Source organism: Rousettus aegyptiacus, unplaced genomic scaffold, assembly GCF_014176215.1.
Source record: "Rousettus aegyptiacus isolate mRouAeg1 unplaced genomic scaffold, mRouAeg1.p scaffold_m13_p_13, whole genome shotgun sequence".
Taxonomy (NCBI): domain Eukaryota; kingdom Metazoa; phylum Chordata; class Mammalia; order Chiroptera; family Pteropodidae; genus Rousettus; species Rousettus aegyptiacus.
In genome coordinates, this window is record NW_023416288.1 from 11,845,343 (window position 1) to 11,864,817 (window position 19,475).

Sequence of the window (19,475 nt, forward strand, 5' to 3'; positions counted from 1 at the left end):
CCTGCCACTTAGGGATTTGGGGCTGGTCCCCTCCCATATAGCGTTAATAATAAAAATTATCATGTTTCTTTCCCAAGGTAAATGATGCTCTTGCTCGAATGACAAATTTCCAATGGACCTCTTACTATAGTTTACGTGTGATCTTTTGAAATGTATATATTTAATATTTTATGCATTTAACTTGTCAAGAGTTTCCTGTGCTCAAGAGCTATTAGCCAAAAAGACTTATTCTTGCCTCATGCCTTGTCTACAAAGTTCTCCTATCCAAAGTGGCTCAGAGAGAGGCACAGGGCATTTGTTTATCCTAAGAAAACAATATATCTACAGAATGCATTGCTTCAACACTTAAAGTATTACATTTATTTACATATACTATAACATATTTTAAACTTGCAAAATATAACAAAACTTTGTCAATAAAATTTTAATCAACTTTACCAAAACTTGAAAAACACTTGGAAAAAATGATTTTAAGCTAATAATGTTCTTATTTTCTAGTCAGTGCAAAAGACTCCAGTCAAGTCATTTTCTTTATTCCTATTTTATAATTGTTATTACTAACTAAAATACAAATTATGAAAGACAGTAAATTAATGTACTGGAGAAAATGAAAATGAAGTTTCTAAGACTTATGATCATTTTTATGATATTCCCAGACCTAAAAATAGCATTTTTACTCATTAAATGCTAAAATTTTATTTCATGAAGAGAGAAGATGGCAATGTCACTTCGTCTTGCTGGGGTTTATCATCATGATGAGTGTTAATTGTTTTATTTAAATCTTCTAATAGCAACGTATCACCTCAAATCAGCTTAAGTGCCTAGGTACTGAATGTAGTTTTAAATTAACTGACTTTTAATTAATTGACTGGTTGAATCAAGTAATAATTTTATTCAAACACAATTCATTTGATTTATTCAATGAAACTGTTCTTTCAGAAGTACAAAACTTTGTTGAAACACAAAATGGGTCAGGAAACTGTCTCCTTACTCAAGAAAGATATATAAAGAAGAGATTCCCAAATGTCAGGGTTAAGGGAACAGAAAATGTTACAAAAGAAATTTAGAGAACTGACAAATTTTCTATAAGGAAAAAATGGAGGCAGAAACTACACCCACATTCATCATAACTTCATAAAAGAAGGATTTTATTCTCCTTGTCAATATTACAGTCCTGGAACTCATACTGTTGTTTGAGAGAATAAGTGATTAAAGGACATAAAGAGGATCCAGTGGTTTTCCAGTTTTATTATTTTCACTCTCATATCATCAATATATCTTTACTCAGGCATAGATTGACTTTTTCATTTGAAGTCTTTCAAAGAGAAATTTAAAGGCTGGAAAATGTGGGTTCTCCTTGACCATCATCTTATTTTTTTAAAAAATTTTTAAGTTCATATAAACATATTTTATATAAAAATTTACAAATATTATAAATTACATAGGCATTATATATGTATATTAGTTAGCAAGAATTACAAGTAAATACTTGTGCTTAGCTCCCCTTCAGAATCAAAATATTATCTATACCATGAATGTCCTTATCTTTCATTTCCCTATTTTCCTTTCTTTTGTCTCTAAAGTTAATATTATTTCAAATTTTGTTTTTAGCATTTGCTTTAAAAAAATAGTTTTAATACATGGAAGTAATATAATTTTGGTTTTAAAGTTTATTTAAATGTTTTTATTAACTTGTCTATGTTCCTTTTTTCATCGAACATTTCATTTTTAAGAGTCATCTATTTTTGAAGCTGCTGTGTGCTCATTTAACTGATAGTCCATTGTATGAATATGACATAATTTTCCTATATTTCTGCTGAGAGATACCTTTCCCATCCAGTTTTTTTTTTTAATCTATTTTTTTAAATTTCCATAAATATTCTTTTAATTGGAAGGATATTTAAACCTTTACCCTCCCCCATCCAAAAAAGGCAAGAGAAAAAGCATTTCAGATAAAAGACAGATTTTTATCTCTGCTCCTCAGTCTCCCAATATTAGCACCAACATATTAAAATTTTTGTACAAATTAGTTTATTGTGAACTACTAGCCAAGAGCTTATGTTAATAGGAAACTCAACATTTTAACTCTAAGATATATATACAACCAGTATTTACTGGGTGACATCTTTATTTGTTTTATGCCATGATCCTGAAAGCACTCTTTTCCACCTTTACAGTATTTCCTTCACAGACAAATATTGAACAGTGCAATTCATTACATAGGATTATTTTGAGGGTGAGCTGAGCTATCAAGAAAGTTCTTAAAATCAGTAGCAAACAAAGCAGATATTGATGCTATTATAAAGACAACCTTAGTTGTTTATATCTCAAGAAACTTTGTGTGAAGAATATTCATATACAGACCCCATGTTCCAAAGGAAGATGAAACACAGCTGTGTCACCTCGCCAGAATGTGGATGTTTGTCTACCTTAAAAAAGTCTGTGTTCTCTGGTAGCTCAAAGAGTCTTCCTCCAAATTCTTAGAGAGGCAGTGTATTAACATTGTCAAGTTAAAGTTCTACTATATATGAAAAGTATTAATTAAATTCCCTCAGAAGAAAACTTTATAAACCATGAAAATATTTATAATGGTTTAATTTGTGATTTTAATAAACTAAAACAGAAAAATGGATTATTTGATTTACTTAGTTCATATTATTGTTGTTTCTTTTAACTCTAGATAGGTAAACTTGATCATAAATTCAAAATATCTAGTAACATGTAATACTGTTCAATAGATAACATTTATGCTTTGTCTTAGAAAATAATCTTTTTAAAAGGCATAGAAAAGAAACACTGCCTTTGATAAGATTGTTTCTTCCATTCACAATTAGTGCTATTATTTATATAGTTGGATTTAATTTGCTATTTTTAAAAATTTGCAAATATTATAAATTACATAAGTATCATATATGTATATTAGTTAGAAAGAATAAAGCCATGTGTATTTTGCTCCTCTGCACTTCATTTTTTTTTTTTGCTTTCTATTGCATTAATTGTATATTTTATTGTAACATTTTAATTTACTTAAGAATTATCTTACTTTATATTTTTGAGTTTTATTTTTGGATGTTTAGGGCTTACTATATGCATCTTAGCTTATCAGAATCTACCTCAGAATTATTCTATTTTAATTCCATATGTAGAAAAGGCTACTTCTATACAGCTTTATTACTTTGTTTTTGGATGCTTTTAATCTGACATATTATATTGATATATCTTACAAACCCAACAATAGATTGTTATAATTATTACTTTATATAATGTTATGCCTTTCAAAGATGCTGAGAAGGCAAATGGATAAAAAAATGTATATTTATAAAAATTGTTATAGTAAACTTCTTATAGTTACTGGCTTTCTTTAATTTTTCCTGTGGATATGATTGATCATCTGTTGATAAAGGCAGTTTCCTTAATGAGAGCTATGAAGCTCTTTGTTCTTTGGGCCTGCCTCTACCCCTAGGCAGAACTTATGCACCACTGCTTCTGAGCGACCTCTGATATTGGAGTGACACCTTTACTCTCTAAATGGAGTGTTTGGTAAGAGTAGTAGTCCTTGATCTTCTCAGCTTGCCTCTGGTTATTGCAAAAATTTGCCCTAAATGTGAACTGGTGCTTGGGTGATTGGAGTAGAATATTCTCAGACTGCCATGTCTTGGGTGGAGCTTCCACTATGAGTGGGTACTGGGTGGAAGAAAGGAGCCCCAGATGTCTTAGATGCACTTGCCTGGAGAAGAATTTCTGCAAAATGCAGCTGGATGAGGTTGAAGGGGTGTGACAAATGCTGGTGGCCTGGTAGAAACAGTAATCCTTGACTTGGAGTTGAGGAGAGAGGGAGCCCTGTCTTCTTGTTGCACCTACCTAGAGTAGAGCTACCTAAGCTGAGGTAGGAAAAGAAAGGAGGAGGTTGCGACTCAATGTCAGAGATTTTCACTGTTCACTCCAGGATTTAGTAGATTTTCTTGAATAACTATCTCTTCATTTGCTGGACTCCCACAGGGCTTTTTAAGAAACTTTAAATGGTAGTTTTCACCTGTTATGGTTGTTCTACTGAGGAGAGGCACCATGGAGTGCCACACTGCCCTTCTGGAAGTCAGTTTTCCTATGTTGTATTTTATGTGACTTCCCGTAGACAGAATTTAGTTGTTTCATATTTTAAAAATTTATTCTGAGAATATGTCTTATTATCAATCTTATAAATGTTTCGACATTTAAATTCAACACAATTATTGTTATCTTTAAATTTTGGGCTAACGTTTCTTTTCGTTTGCCTCATGCTTACTCTGTTTCCATTTTCTCTTTCTTTCTGAGTTATTTGAATATCATTTTATTTACATTTATCTTTTTTTTAAACTTCTTTACATGGTTATTTTAGTGATTGTCCAAAGGGATTACAATTATATATTTGTCTCTTCATATTCTATGAGAAACATTATTTTACTACTTCCAATGAAGATAGAAACTTTAGCACAATGTGTATTCCTCAGCCTCTTTCTGTACATAATACTTGTCAAATATTGCCCCTATATACATTTTATTAGATAACTAGATAATTATTCTATTAGATAATGCTATAATTTTCATTCAACATTCAAAATGTGTTAAAGAATTCAAGTACAGAATAATAGTCTATAATATTTATGCAGATACTTACCATTTTTACTATTGCTCTTTGGATCATTTCTAATGATCCAAATTTTTGTCTGGTATCCTTCTGGCTTGACAACCTTTCTTTAGTGACTTTTTAGTGCAGGTCTACTGGAAACAACTTTTCTTAGTTGCATTTAAAAATACGCTTATTCTCCTTCATTCTTAAAGGGTATTTTTTCTAGATATAGAATTCTAGTCAAAACATTTTATTCATTTAGCACTTTAAATTTTTTTCTTTTACTGATTCTGTTCTCTATTTCTGAAGAAAAATTTACCAATTTTCAAACATCATTCTTAAACAATCAATGACATTTTTTTCTGGCTGCTTTGTAAAAGTTTTTTTCTTTATTTCCCATATCCAGCACTTTCATTACAACTGATGTGATATAGATTCTTTTTGGTTTATTGTATTTGGGGTTGATAAAGTTCTTGAATCTGGGTTTACATCTTTCATAAAATTTGGGAAATGTTCAGTCAATATTTATTCAAATATTTTTTTCTGCAATATATTCTTTCTCTTCTCCTTCTAAGGACATTTGGTATTGTCCAATATATTCTTAGGTTCTGTGCATTTTTTCCTAATGTGTTTTGTATCATGTTGAGATTAGGTAATTTTTATTAATTTTTCTTCAGTTTTACTTTTTTTTCTGTCATATCCATTCTGATATTAAGCATATCCAATGAGGTTTTTTTTTAACTGCTTAAAACAACACATATTTATTACCTCACATTTTTAATATATCAGGAGTCCAGGTATGGCTTAGTTTAAACCTCTGTTCAGGATTTCAAAGGCTGAATTTAAAATATTCTCTGAAACTCAGTATTCTCTTCCAAGCCCACATGGTTGTTGGCAGAAGTCATTTTCTTGCAGATGTAGAACTCATGGCAACTTCTTCAAAAACAGCTTTCTAGTGAGGTCTTATTTGGTAAGTGGTTATTTTTAAGTCATAAAATTTCCATTTGATTTTCCTTTATATATTCTGTTTATTTTCTGAGCTTTTCTGCTTTCCATTCATTTCTGAGAGTGATCACTTTTACTTATTAAAACACTTTTTAATAGCGCTTTAAAGTCTTTGTTGAATAATTCCAACATCTGTGTCATGTCACTGGCATACGTTGATTATTATATCATATTCCTGTGTTGTTGTTTTTTTAAATTTTTGTGTGAAGAGTACTTTTTAAATGCTTCTTGGACATCTTGAATTTTTTTATTACGAGACTAATATCTTCTAAAACCTGCAGATAATATTTATATTTTGTTTTAGCAAATAATGACATTGGCTTTAAGTACATGCTTTACTCTGCCATCTCTGGATTTGTTTTCAATATTTTTGTTTTCTATTTCCAGAGTGTGCTATATGCTAGGGAGTTTGAGGACTGGGTGGTTGTTTGTCTCTTAGTTTAGTTCACAATGTCTTTAGTCTATTTTTTAGAACAGATCCATGTATGCGTACCTTGGTGTGTGTATAGCGGTTGTGATTGGGGATGGTAATCTCAGGAATTGGTAGAAAAATTTATAGGTCTTCTTTCTCAAGTTCTTTTCTTTCTTAGATCTCTGTGGTACCTTACAATTCACTGAAAGTACCCTTTTTCATCCTCCAGCTAGAGTGGTGACCCTTTACTCTGTACTACTGTACATACTCTGCCACTGTGCTTGCATCTAAGACCAAATGCCAGGTGGACAAAAAGAGAAAAGATCAACAGAAATTTTCCCCCATACTTGGGACTATATTTTCTCCAATCAGAGAGGGAGGTTCACTTCCTTAGAGTTGCAGATAGCCGTGGGACCCTGCTGCCTTAATGTTGCTGCCAAGAAACCCCTTTGTCTATCTATGGGCTTGAACGAGAGAACAACTTCTGGAGTGCTCTCAGTATATGTCAGTGCCCTTTCTCTTTCATATAGGGATCTATTGATACCAGGTCAAGGGATCCTGGAGGAAAAATATATAAGTGACTTCATCATTGATTCAATATTACCTCCAATTCTGGTCTTTCCTCAAAAACTTTCAGTTACTATTTACTTTTTGGCATTCATATAACTGCCATGCATTCTGTTTAAAATTTTTAGCCTTACTGAATGGACTGACAGGGTGGAGTATGCTCACTTTATTTTACAAAGAACCAGAACACTATTGATAATATATATTAAATATTAAATAAGATTAATATTAAAATTTCTTGATAATTGAAAAATACAGTCTAGACATATTGTTTTTGGTAACCATAATATATATACTTATATGCAACTTTGGAAATCCTGATGAATGGGTCATTCTCAAGGTAGGATAAATAATGGCACTCTAATTATAACATCATCTTGTTGGGGAAAAGCAGTGACTTTTGCTTTGATATTTTTATGTCCATTTAAAGGAAAACTATCATACTGCACACTTTCACATTCTTGACCATCTATGAAAATCAGAAGTATCCTGTTCTGATGTGACTTATATATATGAAAAAAAAAAATCAAAGCAGAATAAAGTTTGAGAAACACTTCCTTAGACCACATCTCTCAAGTGTCATTGTACTGAGTTTTTATAGAATTTGGTCAGCAAATATTTCTTAATTTAGGTTTTAGAATTTGCTTGAAATACTTAATTGAAAGTAGGTTTTTTTGGTGTAAGTTGCCAAGTAGAGGAATTAATTACAAGTAACAGACTGTAACCCTTATTCTTCATTTAATAATAATATAATATTAAAAATAATATTATAATATTTTTAATATTCTTTAATATTAATATAATAATATTTTAATATTCTATCTCCTGTGGATAGAATACAGAATTACTTGCCATCAGAGACAATCTTTTCTTCAAGACTATTCTGTAAAGATGATTTTGTACTAAATGCAGACTTACTAGAGGGCCCATTGTACCATAACACAGAGCATAATAACACATGGCTTGAATCTGAATCATTATGAAAAACTGTTATCATTTAATATACAAATTATGTATGTAAAAAGTCCCTGTAAGAATCTGATTTGGAGCAGCAGTGAATCATTTTAGAAACTTATTAGGAATGAAAAAGTATATATACCACCACATCATACCATTTTACCTAAAAAAAAAAAAAAAAAATGCAACTCAAGATTTCAATAGATTTAAGTTCAAAATTGAATCAGGCATAAAAAATTAGACTACATTTACAAAGAAGTAATAAAAAAATAACTTAATCCCAAAGTCATTGTTTTACCTACATTTTTATATTAATATGTGGTGTCAATAATGTAGATGACTATACTTATCCACAGATCCCAAGATAAACACACACATTCCACAGTATCTATCCATTATGCCAAAATGCAATGTAGAAATACTCTCTGAGCTCAAGAAAATTCACTTTGATACTCAATATGTAATTTCTTTGTGATAAACCTTGTAAAAGGAGCAGTTTGTATATCAAATGATAAAAGTGGCTTGCTTTAAATAGCGGCATTATTTTAGGGTGGTTTGGCAAGCTGCTTAGTCCGTGTGAGTGTGTGTGCGCGCACACACTTATGCATGCTTGAGATTAGCAAATGAAATAAAAGTCTGATGATACAAATCCAGTGCTTCCCTTTATAAAATTACTCTTCACAGAATCTGTGCTACATCCCAAGCCAATGGTCCATCAACATTAATGTGGAAACTGTCTTCTATTACTGCTGCAACTCAGTCCATTCAATGTGCAACAATAGCCTAGAACAGACTTTTAGGGACTAAGGCAAAGCCAAGTCTGAATTAAGAGAGCTCTGCAAATGAGATATCTCACATTACTACAAACATTTTTTGGATGATTGCTGGAGTGTTTTAAATTACGACTCACATCATTTCATCTCCTTGTGTTATTTCCTCTGCACATCAAGTAGATATTCAAATGACATGTATATTTATGATATTTTTGACTATCCAGTTCTCCTTGGTAGGATAATCTAGGGTTTAGGTTTTATTTATGGGATTATAGCATACTTTCTGAATTTTAAGCAATTTAAGCTACACAGTGACACAGCATTCTGAATTTTGGTTTCTCTTTAAAAGGCATGTCTGTTCCTTTAAAATGTGTTACATATGCATGTACTTTATACAGAAAAAAATCTCTGAGTCAAAATCTATTAAAATAAAAATGTGTTTTAGAAACTAATGTTAATTTTAAATTAAAACCATCACTTTAAGAGAATTAATATAGAGAGAAATTTGGTCAATGACTTCCTGTATTATAAGGTGTGCGTGTGTGTAATAAGTTGCATACTTAGAGAATGTGATACTTATGGTTTGTTGAGATTGCTTACTCCATTCCTAGAAGTTTAATTCCTTTCCCAATCAGCTTTGAGGTTTTTATTTTTTTTAAAAAGGAAAACATGTTTTATTAATGAAATATCTTCTTAAAGTATTCAAGTTATATATACACACACACACACACATACACACACATATATATAAGGCTTTAAGTTATGATAAGCATAAATTCTGGTGGCAATTAAGTATATATGCTTAGTAAATAGCAATATAATTGTTCATACTTATTTCAAGGCTGACTTGCATCTGTTTCTAAATAACAATTTAGTTGTTAGCTAATATTTTTTGTTATAGATCCAGTCTGATTTTTTTTTCCACTAGTGTTTCTTTTGTTCACTCGATGTTTTTGTCTTTGTCATCAAGCTGTATAATTATTTATCACTTTTACTCCATCTTTCCACTGGCTTGTTTTCATACACTAACTGATTCTACATATAAGCACTGATGCCAGCATCTACACAAGTAGGCCCTTTCACCTCTAGCTGAAATCTCAGTGTGTCAACCAGAAGATTAATGTAACTGTAATAAAACTGCCCTCCAAACATCAAAATTATAGGTCATTGGAAACAAGTTGAACAAGATTTTATCAAGATGGGTCTGTGTCAAAATATCTAGCTGGAATGTATAGGTAAAATGACTCACATTTTTCTAAATTTTTAACTGTTTTTCAAAATGACTAAATGCTTGGCTAAACAGTATATTACAACAAACTTAAGTAAATGATATGTACATATCCATACCAGTTTTTACATTCTTTCACATTATGGTAATCTAATCTCATAAATGAAAGGTAATGTTATTTAAAATAATTGTAGCCATGACATAAAATTGCATGGCATATTATGTGGTTACAGATCTGTGTGCAATAAACTACTGAATTTGATATGATTATCAGTGTTGAAATAGATGGTAACATAATTTCTATTAAATAGTTTTGAAACTAAGTTTAGTATTAGGTATCATCTTAGATATGTCATGGAGGTCATGGAAAATCCTCTTTTATTTAAGTATCATTTCGATGCTGGGTTAAATGTGCAGTAAAACTATAGCAGTTGGTCTAAAGCTCAAGATTTCACTGTAACTCAAAAAATTGTGAAATCCATGAGTTTGTTATTTACATGAAGCATTAACTGTCACACTCCATACCCCCTTACGCCTTTACTTATTTTCTGAAAGTGTAATTAATCTAATGAGCTGCCATCATATTTCCTCAGAATTTCAGAAAGGATTATTGAGACTCTGACTCATATTGTATATGTCTGTTGTGAGAAACTGAATTTGAAAATCATGTAAACCTCTTCATAAATATAATTGTTCATTTCAAAACTTATGCATATAAGATTTTGTGCAAAACTGTTAGTTCCTATTGTACTGATGGCATGCATTTTCAGGATCTTAAAGTATATCTTCATAATAACAAGAAATCACATTGAGAGATATATGTCTTATATACCAACCACTGCAAATATTGTTTTGATCATCTTCTCTATCAATACAAACTAAACTACCTGGATAATAAGAAGCAAATAGTTAGATTATTTTCAATATAACACATACTTATTTTTATGTAACTATCACCAAATCTCTGATTTTATAATTTAGAAGAGCTCAGTTTTACAGAAGATTTTCTTAAGGTTGTATGCAAATCAAAGATTATTTTGACTTTGACTGGATGACCATGCATCATATTTTTGTTCCACAAAGTATCTAACAATACTTAACACTGAAAATAGAATAAGATGTTCTTTCTTAAACCAATCCTCATTCTCCTTCACTTCTGTGTATGACATATGTTTTCTCCATGCCAGACATGCTGGAAATTATCACTCCTTGTCTCAAGGGTCTTTTCTATATTTTTATGTGGTCCTCAAACTCTGATAAAGCAGCTGCTATAAGTCTGCATGTGTGCTTACACTTATCCAGGAATTGGAAAGACATTAATACGAAGGGGAAGTCTCTATGTTCGAGTTTTACAGAGGTTATCATTTGTTTTAGTAAAATTTGTCTGTTTCCAGATGTCTATTTTACTTGTTTATCAGAGAACTGTATGTTAACTCATCTATTTGACTGTTTCGTAGTTAATTTTTAGACATATTACAGCTTATGGAGAGCAAAAACTTCCATTCTCTTTAGTGAGAATAGCTACTTTTCGATGGTCAAACTGAATTTCTATTCCCCAGTAAACATGAACAAGGAGGTCATGATACCACATATGACATCATTAAGCAATATAGCTCCCCTAAATTTGGTACACTCTGACCAGTAATGAATGAACTATACTTATTAAAGTCAGGGTGTGCATGGAATTTTCCACACAGGTGCATTTTATAGGCATGTTTGTGTTAGCTTGAACTATAAAAGCCTGGTACCGTACCCCTTCATGCCATAACATAGGGGATTCAAAGATGACGGGATAGGGATGCACTCAGTTACCATCCTAATTTGTAACATTGACTATAATTTTTTATTTTTGGAGAAAAAATTCAAGAAAACAAAAGGTAAGTAGAGAAAACAAAACTTACTCCAAATCAGTAAAGTTGTTGATGTGACAGCATCTGAGGACTATAGACATAGAAGATGGGAGAATCTGGTATTGCTGATAGGAAAACATTAAAGGGGCCCTGCTGTTACTCCAGTCTAAGACATGAACCTTGAATTGTGTGCTCTTCATTGCACTGTTACCTTGGATTCTCAAGGCCAGCATAGCTATGGTGGTTAATTTACAAACTGTAAGGCCAGGCTACTTACTAACTTTTTGACTATGGGTATAGTGTATAATTTTCTCTGGAATCGTTTTATCTGTAAAACTGGGATAAAAAAAAATCTAATCAATAAGGTTGTTTTGGAGATCGAATCTGATAAAATGTGCAAAATATTCAGAGTAGTGTCAAGAAGCTAAGAATCACTATATAACTGACTCTTATAGTTAATATTCACATCTTTGGGGATTTTCTATTTTCTAATAAACATGCTATACTTTCTCATTACCTATCTAAAAAAAAAAAAAAAAACAACTCAAAACCTTGGGGAAAACTTTTGAAGTATTTTGGAATTCATGCTCTCATCTTGATATGTGTCAGATAGGAGATAACACATTAGCAGTCTTTTAATAATAATAATAAACTTGAAAATGCCTATAATTATTCTTAATTCAATTCATAAATTTCAGTTTTGAGTCATCAGCAAAATGCTGCTTTAGTACTACTATTTCTACTAATCATAATAAAATAATTACAAAATCAGAAGTTTTTAACCATTTGGGATAAAATTCTGATAGAATTTGTAGTTCCTTTAGGAAAAAAAAAATTCTACATGTATACACTATATGCCTAAAGTTCTGGAGAGGGTTTTTTTTGTTTGTTTGTTCGTAATTTTAGAAGTTTTCTGAACTCACTGAATTCTATCTTTGTACCGCAGGCTAAGAACCTCGGAGTAAGACTCTATTTTCATGAAATAGCTGAATGTATAATACAAAATTGTTTATTTCAGTCAAGTTCTTTAACTCCTTGACTAAAATAATGCCTAATTATAACTTCATTATAAAAATGTTCAAAAAATATAGAATGTTATTTTTAAGATGTTAAATTGTTAGATCATTGATGGTAGAGTTATTATCTGGGTATAATATTAGCTATTTTAATCTTAAATGTACAGATTTGTAAAATAGGTACTGGCTTCAGAGAATGTGTAAACATTCTAAGAGCAAGAAATAGCCCTCACACATTGATGCATCAGACAGATGAACCAATTACTCATGTATCCCTCGATCTAACCATTGATTACATTCCCTGACATGCCCCTGGCTCCAGAATTCTTCCTTAGAGACTACCATGCTTCCCCAATGACTTGGCAATTCTGTAAAAGGATAAAATACTGGGCTAGAAAGCTGGGACAAGGAAGTGTTATTCTCCACTGTTTTCATAATGTAGCCAGTAACTTCAGATTGCTTTCACAGAGTTGCTGGACTAACTGGATCCACAAGAACAAGTCTACTGAGCTCTTTTTAGCAAAAAAAAAAAAGAAAATTGGGAGTGTCTGAGTCAAGAGTGAATTAACTGACAACTTTCCTGTTAAAGTACGGTTCACATAAATGCTTTTTAAGCTCCAGTTACTTCTCAAGTCAAAATCACCTTTCCCTAAATTAGAGACAGTAAATAGTGAGTTCTTACCAATAAATCTATTTTTTATACAATAATTACCTCTTGCCATAGTACTACATACTAACTGAGGCATCTACACAGCAAACAGATACAGCAATGCACACCGATTACTGAAAACTTTGCAGAAATATTGAAATTCTATGATCTACTTTTAGTGAGCCAAAATGGTTCTCTCATAAGTGAAGTCTTCAAACAGGCAGCAAATCACTTGGCACGTGATTTGTATGATTATAACGGGCTGTATCCAGAGCTAAAACAAAAATAATCCAAAAATTTGATGCTGATTAAGGGAGTATAGCAGAGTGAGGTTGCCAGTATCTTCTTACTCAATGGAATTTATTTTCCAAACATGTAATATTCAATCTACTTCTTTACTATATGATTTAATAACTTTACTAGCAGACATTAAAAGAGTAATAATTTATAAGAGAATTTAAAAATAATTTATATATACATATAAATATATCACTGAGGATTATTCAAACTGTCAATTATGTTACTTTTTCATAAGCAACGAGATACAAAGACATGACTAGAACTAGTTCTTTTCTTGTCATCAAGTATTATTTGTCACGTCAGATAAATTGCCACTTTCAAGACTGAATTTTAAGTGAATCATAATTATCTCCAATTAAGCTTGGGGATTGTATTGTGCTGATGGAGATTTCCCCTCAAAGGATGGCACTAAATTAAGGGATGTGTAGCTCACATTCTGAGTGTGTGCTCACATTCTGAGGTCAGTATTTTTTTTTTTTTCAAAGCCTAATACTGGTCGATACCACTTTTTTGTTTGTATTGTGATTTTAATGCAATTTTAGTAACAATTTCAAACGTTTAAAAGAAAGAAAACTACTTAAGACGAAAATTGTTTTTAATATGCAAAAGAAGAGAGGAGCAGATCTGGTTTAAGAGTTAGATATTGAAGTGAGAATACCACCTTTTTTGCTCTACTTCTATCCCCTCCCAGTTCTTGAAAGGATGAAAACTACTAACATGGAAAAAATTTTTTTTTCCTTACAGTAACCTAAACTGACAGAAGCAGAGGACTTTTTCCCATTTACTTGCCTAAAAAATAGCCTTTGACCGTTCTGACAATGTAGCTAATAAGCTGCCATTCACTTTAACCTCCCTAAAAACTGTCTCCTCGTGTTTTACTTGCAATATATTCCTAAAAGTTTCCTCAGCAGCCTGACTCTGAAATGCAAACTGGATCTCACATTAAAACACAGCTTATGTACTAAGCGAACAGATTCTATACATGACACAAAAGAAAATCCAGACCGTGTGTAGGCAGGAAGGAAAGCAAACAATTGTTTGCACTCATTTACACATTGCATTACATGAGTTTTACCCTTTCCAAATAATATGCAGATGGGAAATTGGGCAACATACTGTGGGTAATTACTGTTAGTTCTGTGGTGGTGGCAGGAAAAAAGTTAAAAGATTAATTTTTCTTCCAAGAAAATCGTACTTTTCAAATCCATCTGAGTTATAGCCAAAGGATTACTTCTTATCTTGCTATAACAAATGTTCTTTCCACCAGTTTTGGATGTAAAAAGAAACCACCTCATTGTAGTAAAAAGTACCATGAACTCCAAGGTCAGCGATAGTTGCCCAGCTTTGAAACAGGCACTGCAGCTTGTGTTTTTATAGGGGATAGGTGAGCCACAGACTGGGCTGTGGTTCTTTTAAACTTCCTATGTGAGCAGTTTCTAAATGAGCCTGAGAATGTTAAGGCTGAGGTCTTTATGGCCCTTTCAGTGGCATATATTTCTTGGATTTGTGAAACAGACAAGAAGGTACTCTGTTCTCCAGGATGGGGAAAAGACTCTTAAAGGAAATGACAGAGGCATTCTTATAATTTATGACACCTCTATCTCTCCAAAGGAAGTTCTTCTGAGAGTCTAGCATGTCATTCATATTACAATGTTGAGTGAGAAAAGGAAAATTAAACCAAGTCAAATCACCTGAGACTTTAGCTCATATTTCTGCTACAGGTGCAGGTGATAGGACTACTCCAGACAGGTTTAGAGTCACAAGAATGACACGTTTATCTTTCTGTCAGCCTGTCACACCAAAAAAGTCATAAGAATCCTGCTGAAATACTATAAGTATATGTATGTCTATATGTATGCACTGAAATACATATATTAGCATTCATTTCTATCTGCAAAGCATTCCCCTTTACTTAAATGTATACACTTTCCAGTATTATGAGGGTGAAGAGCCTTAGAATTCCTAAAGGAGCATTTAAGGGAAGAATCAGATAAGGAAAACTAGTGGAGAAAGGAAGAAAATTAAAAAGATCAACGAGATCACATTTTATAATATTAAGGAATTAAGAACAGAAATTAGGGAATTAAAAATGGTGCTAGCTGGGGGAGGGGGTAGATAGAGGTAAAAGGGGCCAAATATTTGGTGATGGAAGAAAATCTAACTCTGAGTGGTAAACACACAATACTACACACACGCACACACACACCACACACACACACACAAGACTTACTGTTGAATAATACACTTGAAACTTATTTTGTTAATACCAGCCCAATAATTTTTAATAAATATGTGTTAATCGTCCAAGAGAGAAGCCTATATAGAAATGGTTTGATTGTCATTTTATGTGACAAAAATGTAAAGTTAGGGTAATTTTCTCAGAGTGAATTGCATAATGAAATTGTGAGATATAATACCTAAATGATTATGTCTTAAAAGAGACAGCTACTTCATTCCACTTATGCAGAAGTTGTAGGAGTGTAGGAAACTTAAATGTTCCTTTTTCCTTTCAGTATAAAAATGGCTTGAACTATACACTTGACTTGGCAGACAAGATCAATAATATTGATTTCCGATTTACTTTTTGGAAAACAAAACAAATTAGTGCCTTTACCAGTCAATACAAGCAATCTTCCAGAATGTAAAGCTATTAAAAGATTTTTAAGGCTGGAAATATCTTAGAGCTTTAAAAACAGTTTTGGCATAGTTACGGCAATAATTGCTTCCTATTAACTATTTTTTTGAAATGAGTTGAACATGTATTTTTGAACTTCACTAAAAGACATGATGGCTAAGAAAACACAGCTGTCAATCAGATATTCTCCTTAATGGAGATTCATAGGCTCACTTGCTTGCTGCTTTCTAGTAACTTATCTGTAACACATACAGATAAACACACAGGTCAAGAAATAGAATATCATCAACACCCAGAAGTACCTCTCCTTTCTCCTTCTAGTCACTAATACCACCTTTCCCCCCAATACTATGTAGGTTTCTAGCACTATAAATTAGTTCTGTCTGTTTTGCATTTTATATAAATGAAATTATTATAACAAACACTTTTTTTTTTGGTATTTAACTTATGTTACGATACATTCTGTGGGTAAGAATAATTTATGTTGCATTTAACAACAGTTTAATTTTTCACTATTCTATCATACGACTATTCCACAGTTCTTTTGTACAATTCTATTATTGTTGGATATTGGGTTATTTTCGGTCAAGGTTAGTATAAACAATGCCACTTTGGAATTTCTTATACACAACTGTGGTAATCGAACGCACTTATTTCTCCTGAGTCTGTATTAGAAATAAAAATCTGGATCGTGGTGTTTGGCAATGTCTACTAAGGCTAAATGTATACAAGCAGTCTTTCAACGTGGGTGTAAAATGTACACTGCTACCAGCAGTATGGGAGAGTTCCAGTTTCCTCACATCCTTGCCAACATTTGGTGTATTAATTCTTTTAGCCTTGCGGTAAAATATGCTTTTTTTCATTTAATTGTGTTTTGTATTGTATCGTATTTTTCCAGGGAAGGAGACCATTTTTATTGCTTGCCTGGATAGATGCCTATAGTAGCTAGGGCAGGAGAGGGTGGGGACCAGTCTCTGACAATAAAGGTGCCTTCCGCAGACATGGGCCACATTACAAAGCAAAGGCATCTTCCGGCTGCGTGGAGAGAGCTGGTCCATCCAGAGTGGAGCCTTATGCTGCAAGGGAATGTGGTGCTGGTAGAAAGTGAAGTTCACGTGGTAGTTGAGCAGGAAGCTGAAGGAGACAAAGTGAGGTCAGAGAAATGCAGGAGGTCATCACCTCAGGAAGTAGGTGGATTTGTAGGGGTGAAGACACTAAAGCCCCAACTCCGTACCCTACATGCCCGCTGAGAGTGGAGAGCCTCTTGTACTACCTTGGGCTAGATGCTTACCCGTTGCCCTCCACCTGCAGTATAACTGTGGTTTTAAGTTTACATAGCTCATGAAGGCAACATCTTTTTCTTACATTTATTGACCATTAGGATATTCTCCTTTTTGAAGTGATTATTCAAGGTGATTTTTTAAAAAATTTTTCCCTTAAGATTTGTCAGTTTTTAAATATACTTTTTATCAGAGTCCTCTTTGGTTGTGCACATTGCAAATATTTTTTTTCCACCTCATGTGTTGCCTTTTTACTCTTCTAATTATGTCTTTGGTGAATTGAAATTTTTAATTTTTAATATACTCTCACTTATTTTACAGTTGAACGTTGTCCCATTTAAGAAATCATTACTATCCCTAGAGTCATAAAATTAATTTCTTAAGTTTTCATCAATTAGTATTATGATTTTCTAATAAATTATTTTTAAGAGAAGAAATGGATAGGTAATAATAAAAGAATTACTAATAAAATTTTGATACAATTAATAAGCAATTAGATTTCCTTCATAAATTTAAAAATTCACTTGATTTTTAAACAGTTTTTAGTAATGAAGTAATGTTGATAGAAAAATAGATTTTTATAAAACCAAATATATGTTTATCTGACATATATAAAGGTGGCAATTTTTGATCAATGGCAATAAAATAAATTGTTAAAATGTGCTTGAGAGAGCATTAGGGGAAAATAAGTTGTATCCCCTACCTTCTTTCACTGAATATTAAATTTCTAAATTGATTAAAGTTTTTTGCTTGTTGGGTTGTTCGTTGCTGTTTGTTTATTTTGTAAACAGTACAAGTCATTACATGTACAAACCACCTATGTACTCAGATAGAAAAAACTTTAGAGTTCATTGATAAAGACTAGGCATAGAGTATTTGACAGACTAGACCTTGCCTAAAACATGTATCATGAAAATCACATAATTTTATTTTTATTGATGTATAATTGACATAACACTATTCTACTAGTTTTAGGTATACATCACAGTGATTCACATCACAGATATTTATGTGTGTATATTACAAAATTATCCCCACAATAAGTTCTAGCTACCATCTGTCACCATGCAAAGGTATTACAATATCGCTGGCTATATTCCCCATGCTGTACAATATAACCATGGCTTGTCTATTTTATAACTGGAAGTTTGTACCTCTTAATACCCTTCATCTGTTTTATACACCCTCCCTATCCTTCCTTTCTCTAGTAACCACCGGTTTGTCTCCTGTATCTGTGAATGTGTTTTATTATGTTTGTTCATTTTTGTTTTTGGTTTTGTTTTAATTCCACTTATAGGTAAAAGCATAAAGTACTTATCTTTATCTGGTTTATTTTACTTAGCATAATACCATCTAGATCTGTCCATGTTGTCACAAATAGCAAGGTTTTTTTATGGCCATTATCCTGTTCTAAGTGTGTTGGTGTACACACACACCCCAGACCTTCTTTATCCAGTCATCTATTGATGGACACTTAAATCGCTTCCATATTTGGCTACTATAAGCAATGTGGCAATGAACATAGGGGTGTACGTATCTTTTTAAATTAGGGAATTGTTTTCTTTGGATGAATACTCAAAAATGGAATTGCTGGTCACATGTTAATTCTACTTTTAAATTTGGAGGAACCTCCACACTGTTTTCCATAGTGGCTGCACTATTTTATATCCCCATCAAAAGTGTAGGAGGATTTCCTTTTCTCTACATCTTTGCCAACATTTTATTATCTCTTGTCTTTAGTCTGACAGGTGTGAGGTGATATTTCATTGTGATTTTGATTAGCATTTTCCTGATGATTAGTGATGTTGAACATCTTTTCATGTGCTTATTGGTCATCAGTATATCTTCTTTAGAAAACTATTCAAGTCCTCTGCCTATTTTTTGTGCTTGTGTTTTTTTATTGTGTTTTTGACATTGTTATGTAAGTTCCTTATATTTTTTGGATATTAACACCTTATCTGATGTATGATTTGCAAATATCTTCTGCCATTTAGTAGGCTGACTTTTCATTTTGTTGGCGGTTCTCTTCACTGTGTAAAAGCTTTTTAGTTTGATGTAATTCCGTTTGTTTATTTTTGCTTTTGTTGTCTTGTCTGAAGAGACTGATCTAAAAACATATTATTAAAACTAATGTCAAAGAGCTATGTTTTCTTCTAAAAGTTTTATGATTTTTTTGTCTTACATTCAAGTATTTAAT